Raw genomic sequence first — 12413 nt, forward strand, 5'->3', positions numbered from 1 at the left:
TAGTTTTATTTCAAGAATAAAATACTTAATGAGAGTTGGTCCTTGACTACCTCTCTGTTCTCCTCCCCTATTCTTTCTGCTTCTTTCACTGCAATTTAGCCACTGGGACACTTGCTGCCTCTTGGACATGCCAAAGACTTCATCCAAATAGAGCTTTTCATATGCTCTCTTGGGGACTCTTCCCCTCCAAAAGGCCACAGGGCTACATCCCTCACTTCATTCCAGCCTCAACTGGTCTTCTCTAAGCAGGCTTTCCAGAACATCTTATCAGAAATAGTCAAGTTGTCCTCTACAACCTTACACTGCTTTGTTAACATTCAGACTACTCACTACCACCGGAATTTTATGCATATATTAATTTTTTTGTATCCAGATCTATCGTCTGTCTCCTACCCTAGACTGTGAGTTCTGAAAGGCAACAACTGTGTTGGTTTCATTTACCACTGTATTCCTCACTTAAAGAACACTGGTGCACAAAAGGCACTTGACTCATTCATGAAAAATGAAGAATGAATTCTCATGTCATCAATAATAAAAAGGAAGTGATAAATTCCTTAATAAAAGTAAACAATAGGATTGCCCATGACTTCAGCCAAATTAGATCTTGAGGAAATTGATATGGCAAGGAGGTTCCAAGAAAGATGAAGTAGAAGTAGAATGGACCCAATGGAGAAAAAACAAAACACCTGCTTCTCTTAGAATTCAGGGCTCAGTAATATATTCCAGGCATAAGGTAGAAAACGAATGTTTTGGCATGCAATCTCAGCAGTGGTAAATTCCCTCTCACTGTAATACATGTTCACTGTGAACTGTGAGTGAGCATTCTGTTCTAGGAGGCAATGAGTAGCATTATAAACACGATACAACAACGACAACAAAAACAAGAAAAATTAGGAATATGTTCTTGATTCTTCCTTGAAGGAGCACTCTCCTTACTTTTTAGCTCAGATTATAAAAGTGAACGTTAAGATGGACAAAACTAATTTAAGAAAAGATAATGACAAAATGAGCCTCCCATTGGGGAGGCTTGGTGGGATGGCTTGTTTCATCCTTTAATCTTACCAATTGTGATTTATTTATTTTAATTTTTATTTAAAGATTTTAGTTATTTATTTATGAGAGACACAGAGAGAGGCAGAGACATAGGCAGTGGGAGAAGCAGGCTTCCTGCGGGGAGCCTGATGTGGGACTCAAACCCAGGACCCTGGGATTACGACCTGAGCCAAAGGCAGGTGCTTAACCACTGGCCACCCAGGTGCCCCTACAAACCATAATTTAAAGAAGTCCCCACTTTATATACAAGGCTGGGATTATTTCAGAAATATTGGATCACCCAAATTAACTGTTTTGCTATGTTACTGCTATATTTTGTTATTTGTCTTCTGTTTACTTAGAGTTAGTTTTGCAAGCTATTGTGTACCATTATATTGCATACCTCCAGAGGGTGTGGGACACAGCTTACTCATCTTTGCACCCTTCACAGCAGTAGCTATTGACCTACCATTAAACTGCAATCAAAACTTTCCTTTTATTTTTTAAAAAGATTTTTTATCTAGAGAGAAAGAACATGTGCACATAAGAGTGGGGGGGGAGGGGCAGAGTGAGAAGGAGACATAGAGTTTCCAGCAAACTGCACTGAGTATGGAGCCTGACATGGAGCTCAATCTCACAACCTGGAGATCATGACCTGAGCCAAAATCAAGAGTCAGTCATCCAACTGACTGAGCCACCCAGGCGCCCCTCCTTCTATTTTAATTTAAATTTTACTGACTTGTATTTCATATTAGCTACAACCCCGATTCTTTTCAAACATCATCAATTTGTCTGTAGTTCAACAAGAAAGATAAAGTGTATATAAAAAATAACTCATTCCCTGCATTGTTTAGGGGAAATCTATGACTGGTCATGGAAAGCCTTCAAGATGGGGTTGAGCTTTTGGTAGCAGCATAAAGTGTTTGAGTGATCAAGGCAAGAGTTCCATCATCCAGGCATACTTTTTTTCTGTTGGAGACATGACAATTCTTGTTCCAATCCATGAAATCTCAACCTCAATGCCTAATTCTTCATGATTCATAATAATCTTATCTCTTGCTGAGAATTCAGATGCAAATTCTGGGTGATTTTTAACCTGGGTGATTTTATAACCAAATACAGCTTTGTCAGAAAAGATGATATTCTAGTGGAGACTGCTGATCCTTTTTTCTTTTTAACTGACATTGGCATTCTTCACTCAGGTTCCCTTCCAATACTGATTTGCCCAGTTATAAGGCCTCAAGAGTTTTCCCTTCACCCAGTTAATACAATATTAAAGGTAACTGTGACTGCTCAAGCATCCCACAACCTCTGAAGATGTTGAAGTATTCTCTTATTCAGGAAACCAAATTTAAATGCATTCAATTTTATCATCATAATTACCCTCTTATAAGTAACAATAGGCCCGCATTGGAAGCAAGTCTTCATTTCATAAGTTTTTCTTTCTCTGGGGCTGCTCACCATTCTTATGTATTTATGATGAAATGACTTGGTTTTTTTAGTCGAAATACCTCTGACCTACTTTTTTCCTTTACCGTCCAATTCTAATAGAACTCTTCAATGCATCTATTGTCCTTTAAAGGATTTCTGTACTCTTTATTCTTTGACTTCAGTTGGCATTCTAAGACCTGAAAGTCACTGGCACTTTTAAGCAGAAGGAAAGAAGTAATTAGGAGAAGATTTTGTAGTAATTGTTTTGATAATATTTGTATTGCATGCATATTAGGTAAAAGGAGATGTGCTGCGTCCTAATTGCTGTTACAGATAAATTACTAAGGCTATAAAGAAGCTAATGCAACAGTGTTTTGGGGGTAATAAACCATATTTTAACTATGCAGAATAAGAAATTTTCCTTGTTTATTTCCGTTTGTTTTCTGCGTATAGAATCATGTATACACATCTTGAGTGGCTAACAACCTAACCTCTGACATAACTCATCACTTCCCTTTTTGATGCATATATAATACTTTGTTTTCTTATTTGAGATCAAATTTTTAAAGCTGGAAACAAGTCACGTGGCTTTACTTGATGTGAACGTTCCATTTCGTACCAACAGCAGTCCCTTACCTACACCTGCCACCTACTGAAACACAAACAGAAGGGGTTCTGTTTGTCTTTGAGTTCTGTTTGTCTTTTCTTTTAGACTATATGGGGTAGATGGAAGGTGTGCACTTATTCTATGAAATTATATCTGACAGATAACAAAAGTACATTAGAGGAGACAAAATATGGAATGTGTACTGGGGTACAACTTAGAACATAGCCTCTGACTGAACATCAGAGTATTAGGACATGTTGCTACACTAATAAGAAATATTTGCTGCCTATTTCCTAACAGGCAGAAAAGGCTCCAAGAATCAGAAGGAGCCAGATGGAGAAGGAAACAAGTTTCACAGCTGGCCCATCTGCCAAACACACCAACACTAGTGCGCAGTCCGAGGAGAACTCAATGACTTCCCTTGGATAATCAACCTTATTCCAGAAAGTAGTCTGTTCACTTGGCTTGCTACCCAATAAGCTCATAAAAATCAGCATTTACGAAGCATGCTCTATACTATAAAATGCTATGCCATCACTTTTATTAGCAAAAAATGGTATTGTCGTATAGTTGTTTGGTAATATCTCTCCTGCTTGCTCTTTTAGATATTGAATTTCATTTTTTGTTTTCTGCCTACAGACTTAACTTATTTACAATCAGTTATATCATTTCTCTCTCCACACTGATTTTTACAGCACCTTCCAAGCTGATATAATCTGCCAATCTAATTCAAGCCCTACTTGCCCTCTATTTATGGTCAGAAATCCATTTAATAGAGCCAAGAATCATTTTCTGCTACTTCAAAGGTCCCACTCTCATCTATCATTCTCCACATTCACGATCTCTTAGTTTGTTTTTAATCCATTTTATTGTGATCTTATCAAAACTGATTTGACAATTTTTATACACTTACCTGAACCACTGTATCAACGACCTTCTTGTAACTTAGACATTTAATATCCATAGTCCTCCCTTTATACGCTAATTTTATAAGATGCCAAAAAAACTCTTAACTTTGCCCGGAATGATTTACTGGTATGATGCTACTGGGTTTATTTTGCATGGATTCATTGCTCTCTAGATGTTTGTAGAATTTTTCTCACTCACTTTTATTAGTGACTAAGCCACATTTTGTGCTCAAAGAAAGGTTAAGTGGGTCTTTTGAGGAATGCGTTATTAACTCTTTCAGGTGAATTAGAGTACTTTCATAGATGTGGACACACACACAAACAGAATCAAATTCTTGCACTTCCCTTTAATGCCATGATATGAATAAAACCACAGTAAGAATAATGATTCAAGTTTTTATATTCCTTGCCCCCACCTACATATTTTCTAAAATAAAATGCAATTACATTATTTGGGAGCATCATTAAGTATTTTCTTATATGCATTCACAAATTGAACAGTAGCTCCAGGTGATCCTGCTCACTCCTGTGCATGTTAAGTATTCCTGTGTCTACTAGCTATTTATTATATATCAAGAGTCAGTTTCATTACCACTCCACCACTGTTCTCTTTAGCCGCATCTCCACTATACTTGAACACTCAGAGAGCTCTAGTGGAACTCTGCCATAAAGAGTTGGGAGAAAAAAATTCCTAGCTTTCTGCATTCTGGGCCACTTTGACATCATCCTGAGCCCCTTCTTGTACAGTGTCCTTTATGATAGAGTTGCCTAAAGCTTCTGCCTGAAACTTATTTTTCCAAAAGGCTCATCAACCAGATTGTTCCATGGATCTGAGTGAGAAACACACATTATTCTCCCCTAACACTGTTCTGCTTTCTTGCCCTGGATCAATGGGACAAACCTTTCTTTTATAATTACATCAGCAAAAATAATAGAACAACAAATAAGTTGTCAATGTAAATCATCTCATTAGAGTTTCTGCATTGGTTTTCCAAACACTTAAGACACGTCTGACTCTAGATTTGGGCTTATGGTAGATCTTTCCCACAGGCACTATGAGTTTACACAGTTAAGTGGGTGGGATTAAGGAGTGCTTGATATCTTAGCAAGGTAGAAGGTTGTTGTATACAGGTTCCAAATCCTTTGTTAGGCATCAGACATTGATCTCCTTGACCACACTGAAGCAAGGTACAAGTAACAATATTGTTATTCAATTTCTTTTTTTAATAATAAATTTATTTTTTATTGGTGTTCAATTTTCCAACATACAGAATAACACCCAGTGCTCATCCCGTCAAGTGCCCCCCTCAGTGCCTGTCACCCATTCACCCCCACCCTGTTATTCAATTTCTAAAGGTCTTTGTTACTTCTATTAATACCTGATTGGTTAAATTGCCTGGTTCTATTCTAAAGAAGCATATTTTTATGAAACTACTATGATCCAGACATGGTCCTAGGTCTGAGAACCAAAGATGATTGTAATACAGAGGGAAACTCACAGATAAGATCTGTTTAGGTAGCACAGAGGAAGAAAGACCTGTTTGCCTTGGGAGTATAATTTAAACTAGAAATAAAAGACAAATGCAAATTTATTCTGGACTCCAATTTTCTTCATTTGAAAACAGAGTTTAACCATATCGATTCTAAATATATGGCTGACAAGATTCCTTACAACATTTCCAAATATGAAGAAATCATTTGCTCTTGGTAAAATGTGTTACGTTGATAGAGGTGAGGGATTGAATATTCTCACTATCTCTATTTTCTTGCTAACTTTTCACCTTAGAACTCCTTCAGTCATGCATTAATCTCCAAATTCTTTCAGATACTTTTGTTATGACCACCAGTGACTTATATTTTGCTAAATTCAGGCCAACTTTGAGTCCTCATTTTCTTCATCCCTTGAGTAGCATTTGGCATTCCTAAAAACACTTTACCATTTAACTTCCATGATGTCATGCTCTCACGATTATCCTCCTACCTTAAAAAGGTGGGGTATACTTTGAAGAGTAAGAGGATTATGTTCATGAAGCAATTAATATCCTATGCTAATATCATACTCTGGTATCATTAAACTCACTCAGAAGAATATATTTAACTTACTGTTCATCCCGTTTGCCTCAAGTATCTACAAGAGTACCTTGGATATAAACATATATGAGTAATTTATTTTAAAGCCTTTTTATGTGTTGAGAATAACAAAAATAAAAATATTTTATTAATTTACTAATTTCCTTTATTAAATTCAATGATGTGGAGCAACGTTTCAAGTAGTTAGCACTGAAAAAGTATCTGTTGGCATAAAAACAATTCACATTCGCTAAACTTTTTTTTTTTTAATAATTTCTATGCCCAATATTAAACTCAAGATCAAGAATCACATGCTTTACCTACTGAGCCAGCCAGGTGTTCCACTCTAAACTCTTTTTTATAAATATATATAGACATAGAGATATATAGAGATACATAGATATATGTATCTATGAACACACTGAAATTTTTTAAAAGTCATCATTTTTTGTCATTCATTTGATCTTTACTGAAAAATCTTAACTCACAACACAGTTTCATTCTTCTCTTCTGTTCTTTCCCCACCATACCTGGCTATTGGGTTTGTTAACTGTTTAACAAACAATTGTTTGTTAATTGTTCCTATTACATGCTGAAATGTTGAACTATATGCTAATCCTTGTTTTTCACTAAGTCAGCACTTATATTCTTTGTATTGCTTTTATTTATTTAGAAAGCATTTACTCCATTATATGCCAGGCATTGTGTGTATGTGTGTATACACACACATATATTTTATATTTCTATTATATTTATATACATATATATATAATTATTTGACTTCTTGAATTACAAACGAAAACACTTGGCTATACAAAGAGATCGTTTTTACAAATACCTCCCTATTTTGCAAAACAACAGAATAGATCAAATATAGGAAAGCAAATTGTCTACATAGTATTCCTCCCTGTAATCATTGAAAACATTTAATGTTAGACTTGCAAAATTGTTTCAACTATACAACTTGCCTTTTCATATATTTATTTTGTATACGTAAAGAAGAAAAATATTAAAATTCTATTTATTAAGTTGACAGAACTTTGCACATACTGTGTTTGTGTGTATAAGAGTATGTGTGTTTGTGTAGTGGAATATTGTGGTGTCTTTTCTTGATTGATCTTGGGTGCCATTTTATTAATACAGCCATCTGGGCTGAGGTGAAGCTTGGTAGAAATCTTCTGCAGGAACAGTTATGTTATGAGATCACAGAAACTACTGGCTTATATGTATAGCACAGAGTTGCAAATTCAACTCTTCCCTTTGATTCTATTTTTCCAAGAGTATTTTCTACTCTATACACCTACTGTCTCCTTTCCTAATGTTTTATCATGCTTATACAGTTCTACCCTCCTTTGCAGTATACATAACAATAGCCTGGATTTCTATAAATAAATTAGAGGTCTTATCCCAGTAAGTCCTGCATACTGGGATAAGACTATACTCTCCTGGGTCTTCTGTAACCATCTACGTGGCTAATATTGAGCTAAAATATGAATCACATTTTTTTTCTAAGAAAGTCCTCAACAAAACTATTTTCCTTGAGTCAACCAGAACTAATATTAGCTTGTTATTAACTTTGTTTTGTCAATCACTTAAAGACCCTAGTGACCAGTTCACCACTCATCCTCTACAGTATTTTCTCTCTATGGTTCTGTACATCCCTTATTTCATTCCTGTCATTCTTTCTGGGATTCTTGGTGACCATCAGCAAAATCCTGTGTTATCCCTCAAACTGTTTTTTAAAAAGATTTTATTTATTTATTTGAGAGAAAGAGAGAGAGCACAAGTGAGGGGGAGGAGCAGAGAGAGAGGGGGATGAGCAAGGGAGCCTGATGCGGGGCTCGATCCCAGGACTCTGGGTTCATGACCAGAGCCAAAGGCAGATGCTTAATTGAGTCACCCAGGTGCCCCTCAAACTATTTTCTTTATGTTCCCTTTACCTTCATAGAGATTCTCTTCTGATGACACTGCTTCTCCTGAAGCTTTCCCAAGTGATGGCTGTTACTATCATCTCCTACAGCCCTCATATGTCTGCTCTAGAGGTAGTAGGAGTCTTTCTTGCTTCTCATTGCTGCTTCTAGAATATTCTATCTTCTTTATCCCTAAAACTTCTCATTTATGAAGCTTATAACACCAATCTATATTATATCCCACTCTTCCATGTTGCTTATATCTACTGAACCCTGAGTCATTGTCCTTCATTCTTGGAAGATTTTAGTTTCTTACTCATTGTTATTCTGCTCATTACTACAGTTGATATAATTCTCAACTGTATAGAAAAGATACATAGATTTATAGATATAGACATATATTTTTCTAATAAGTAGTCCTTTCCTACCTCCTTTTCTCCAATTATCTGCTCCTCCATTATACCACATCAACACACTTCCATGTTAATTGCTTGGACTAAAGGTATCCTGTCCTACTTACATTATGCCTGTTTTTGTTATCAGTGTTCAACAAACAATTCTAAAATGTAGTGATTTAAAACAAAAAATTTCCATTGCTTATACATTTAGAATATAAGCTAAGTTCAACCAGTCTTGCCTCATGTGGCTGCATTCAAATATTAAGTTGGCTGTGGGCTGGGCTGGGTTCACTTGGGACCTCTGTAGAGGATGAGACAGATGGGTAGAGGAAAGGGAACCAACCTCTACATGTGGATTTGCTTCAAAAGTAGGCAGAAAAAACACATTTGTACACGCAGAAATTTTAATTTTAGTATCTGAAGCTTAAATATAACCCAAGAGCCAAGGCAAAATATAATTTATGGTGAATGGATTTAATAGAAGCAAATTAAATTATAACCAAATGACATCAAATATCCTTTCACTTCTCTTTGCTGGTTTATTGGCTGTTATCTCTGACCAAAGTTCATTCTCTCATGCCCAGTCCTAGCCTAATAAGCATCTTGCACATGCTTTTCAAATGTTTAGTGATCTTATGGCATATCTACACGTACAACTGGTTGGCCTCTTTTCTGTATTTCCATGCTACCTTCTATAGACCTTGGTTGTAATACCTGTTCTATTAAACTTTACTTCATGCACCTTTTCCTCCTAATGTATTGTCAATCTCTAGAGGAAAAGAACTCCCTCTTTAAAAGTCTCTGTCTTAGGGTGCCTTTGTAGTTTAGTTGGTTAAATGTCTGACTCTTGAGTTCAGCTCAGATCATGAGCTCAGGGTTGTGAGGTCAGGCCCCGTGATAGGCTCAGTGCTGGGCATGGAGGCTGCTTAAGACTCTGTCTCTTTCCTTCTCCCTCTCCCCTGCTCTCTCCCTCTTTAAGAAGAAAAAAAACTCTCTGTGTCTCTAGTTTTTAGCAGAGTCATGTGTTAGCTATCATGTATGTAGTATATTCTCAACAAATAGATAATTAATCAATAATCAGTCAATAAATGCCTAGAAAAGTGGTCAAATGTCCATAGCTTAACTTCATGGTAGGTAAACAGGCATGCCTTTTTTCACTAAAAAAAATAAAATATATTTGAGAACCTTCTCTGTGTATGACACTGTGCTAGGTGCTAGGATACAGTAGTGAAAATGGTGGGTGAGGTCTGTCTCATCAGCATCCCACCTTCTAGTGAGGATGAAAGAGATAAATAAAAATAAATATATTACAATTACAGTTTATGATAAACTCTAAGAAGGGAATAAACATGGTGCTCTGTTAGACAATGGGGCACATTCTTAAATAGTCTGGCCAGAAAAATCTCTGTGAAGAGGTGATAGTTATTTCTGGTTTTAAAAAACAGGATACATGAATGTAAATATTTGGGAAAAAAGAAATTCCTGGTAGAGGAAGTATTAAAAACAAGTCTCTGTGGAGTAAAAACGTGGCTTGTCCAAGGAACTGAAGGAAGCCAGCAGGACTCAAGTAGAAACTGATAAGTGATATGAAATGTAATTTAAGAGATAGGCAAAAAGCCACATCACATAGGGCTTTAAGGGTTCTGATATGAAGGTTGAATTCCATTCTGTGTATTATGGGAAACTGCTGAAGTATTCTAAGCATGGGAGTTGCATAAACTGATTTATGTTTTCATTGTATAAACTGATCAGCTCCCAAAGAAAAGTGTTACAGATACTCTATCAAGGGTGATCCTCACTAAAATCCCACTCACTGCCAGAAAAACTTGTGGAAAAATTACCTTTATACACACAGAAAATTCAATCAATTTTTTAGCATTGGAAGTTTAAATATGAACAAAGAGTTGAGGCATATCAAGTATGTGGTGAATGCTTTTCAAAGGAGTAAATGAAAATATAAAAGGAAACAAAACATGAAATGCTAAAGTAATTTCTATTTTTAAAATATAAATGTAGGGCAGCCCCAGTGGCTCAGCAGTTTAGCGCTACCTTCAGCCCAGGGTGTGATCCTGGGGACCCGGGATCAAGTCCCATCTCGGGCTCCCGCATGGAGCCTGCTTCTCCCTCTGCCTCTGCCTCTGTCTCTGCCTCTGTCTCTCTCTGTGTGCCTCTCATGAATAAATAAATAAAAATCTTTAAAATATATATATATAAATGTAGGAATGCCTGGGTGGCTCAGTGGTTGAGCAACTGCCTTTGGCTCAGGATTTGATCCTGGGATCAGGGGATCGAGTCCCACATCAGGCTCCCTGCGATGAGCCTGCTTCTTCCTCTACCTGTGTCTCTGCCTCTCTCTCTGTGTCTCTCATGAATAAATAAATAAAATCTTATTTTATGAACCAAAGAGAATCAAAGAAACAGGGAATGTAGGAGGAACTAGCAGAAGAAAATATCAAAGTAAAACAATAATTAATATAATTAGAGGGATAGGAAACGTTTTTGCATCTATTAAAAACAAAAACAGAGAGTTTGAATGTCCAATGACTGATGAGTGGATAAAGAAGATGCTGTGTGTGTGTCTCTCTGTGTGTAATATTACTCAGCCATCAAAAAGAATGAAATATTGCCATTTTGCAAGGATGTGAATGGAGCTAGAGTGTATTAGGCTCAGTGAAGTAAGTCAGTCAGAGAGAGACCAGTACCATATGATCTCATATGTGGAATCTAAGGAAGAAAACAGATGAACATATGGGATTGGGGAAAATGAAAAAAAGATAGAAGGAAACAAGACATAAGAGACTCTTAAGGATAGAGAACAAACTGAGGGTTGATGGAGGGAGGTGGGTGGGGGATGGGCTAGATGGGTGATGGGGATTCAGGAAGGCACTTGTTGCAATGAGCACCAGGTGTTGTATGTAAGTGACTGAATCCCTGAATTCTACTCCAGAGACCAAAATTGCACCATATGTTAACTAAAATTTAAATTAAAAAAAAATGAAAACAAGAACAGAATGCTATAAAAGGAGGAATGACCAGAGAAACATAGAATTCTTGCAAATTAAAATTAGATAGCTGAAATAAATAATATAGTAGAAGTGATGAAAGATACACTAGGGGAAGTCTCCTGGAAAGTACAGTAAAAATATTGAACACTGGAGTGAAAGAAAAGAAGAAAACTAGAGGATTGATTCACATCAAATATCCAAGTTAATGATATCCATTTCAATAAACACAATCATAGAAGAGAGTAGAGAAAATTATCAAAGAAATTATGTGAGCAAATGAAGAAAGTGTTTAGACAGAAGTGCTTTTTAAAATCCAAAATAAACTATAAATCATATAATGGTGAAATTTCAGGAAGTGAGTCCTAAGCAGGTGATCCTTAAACCTTTTTTGGGGGGAAGGGGCCGAGAGAGAAGGAGAGAGAGAATCTTAAGCAGGCTCCATGCTTAAGGTGGAGGTTCGATCTCAGAACCCTGAGATCATGACCTAAGCTGAAATCAAGAGTTGGATGCTTAACTGACTGAGCCACCTAGCCACTCCAAGTGATCCTTAAAACTTTTAAAAAGAAAAAAAAAATACTACTGACGTGGAGAAGAAAGGCAAAAGGAAATGTAGAGAAAATTAAATTTCCTTAAAACTTGCAACCTATTGACAAATACTTGAAGCAGGCATTGCTCCAGGAACCCCTAATTGTTTTGTTTTGTTTTTTAAGATTTATTTATTGATCTGAGATGGAGGAGAGGGGATGGAGGGGGAGAGGAAAAGAATCTTCGAGCAGGCTCCCTGCCAAGTATGGAGCCCAATGCAGAGCTCCACCCCAAGACCTATGAGATCACAACCCAAGCTGAAGCCAAGAGTCAGATGTTCAACCAACTGAGCTACCCAGGCATCCTAGAAACTCCCAACTGTCTTAATGTTAATGCCTTGCTAGAGGGAAAAACAACCTTAGTTTGACAATAGCTAGGCCTCCAGCTATCCTGCAAGTCTTCTTTAGTATATGAAAATCCCTTTGGAAATTTCCCTTGTCTTAACCTTCCCCAGCTCCAGAGTATAT

This window comes from Vulpes vulpes, chromosome X, assembly GCF_048418805.1.
Source record: "Vulpes vulpes isolate BD-2025 chromosome X, VulVul3, whole genome shotgun sequence".
Taxonomy (NCBI): Eukaryota; Metazoa; Chordata; class Mammalia; order Carnivora; family Canidae; genus Vulpes; species Vulpes vulpes.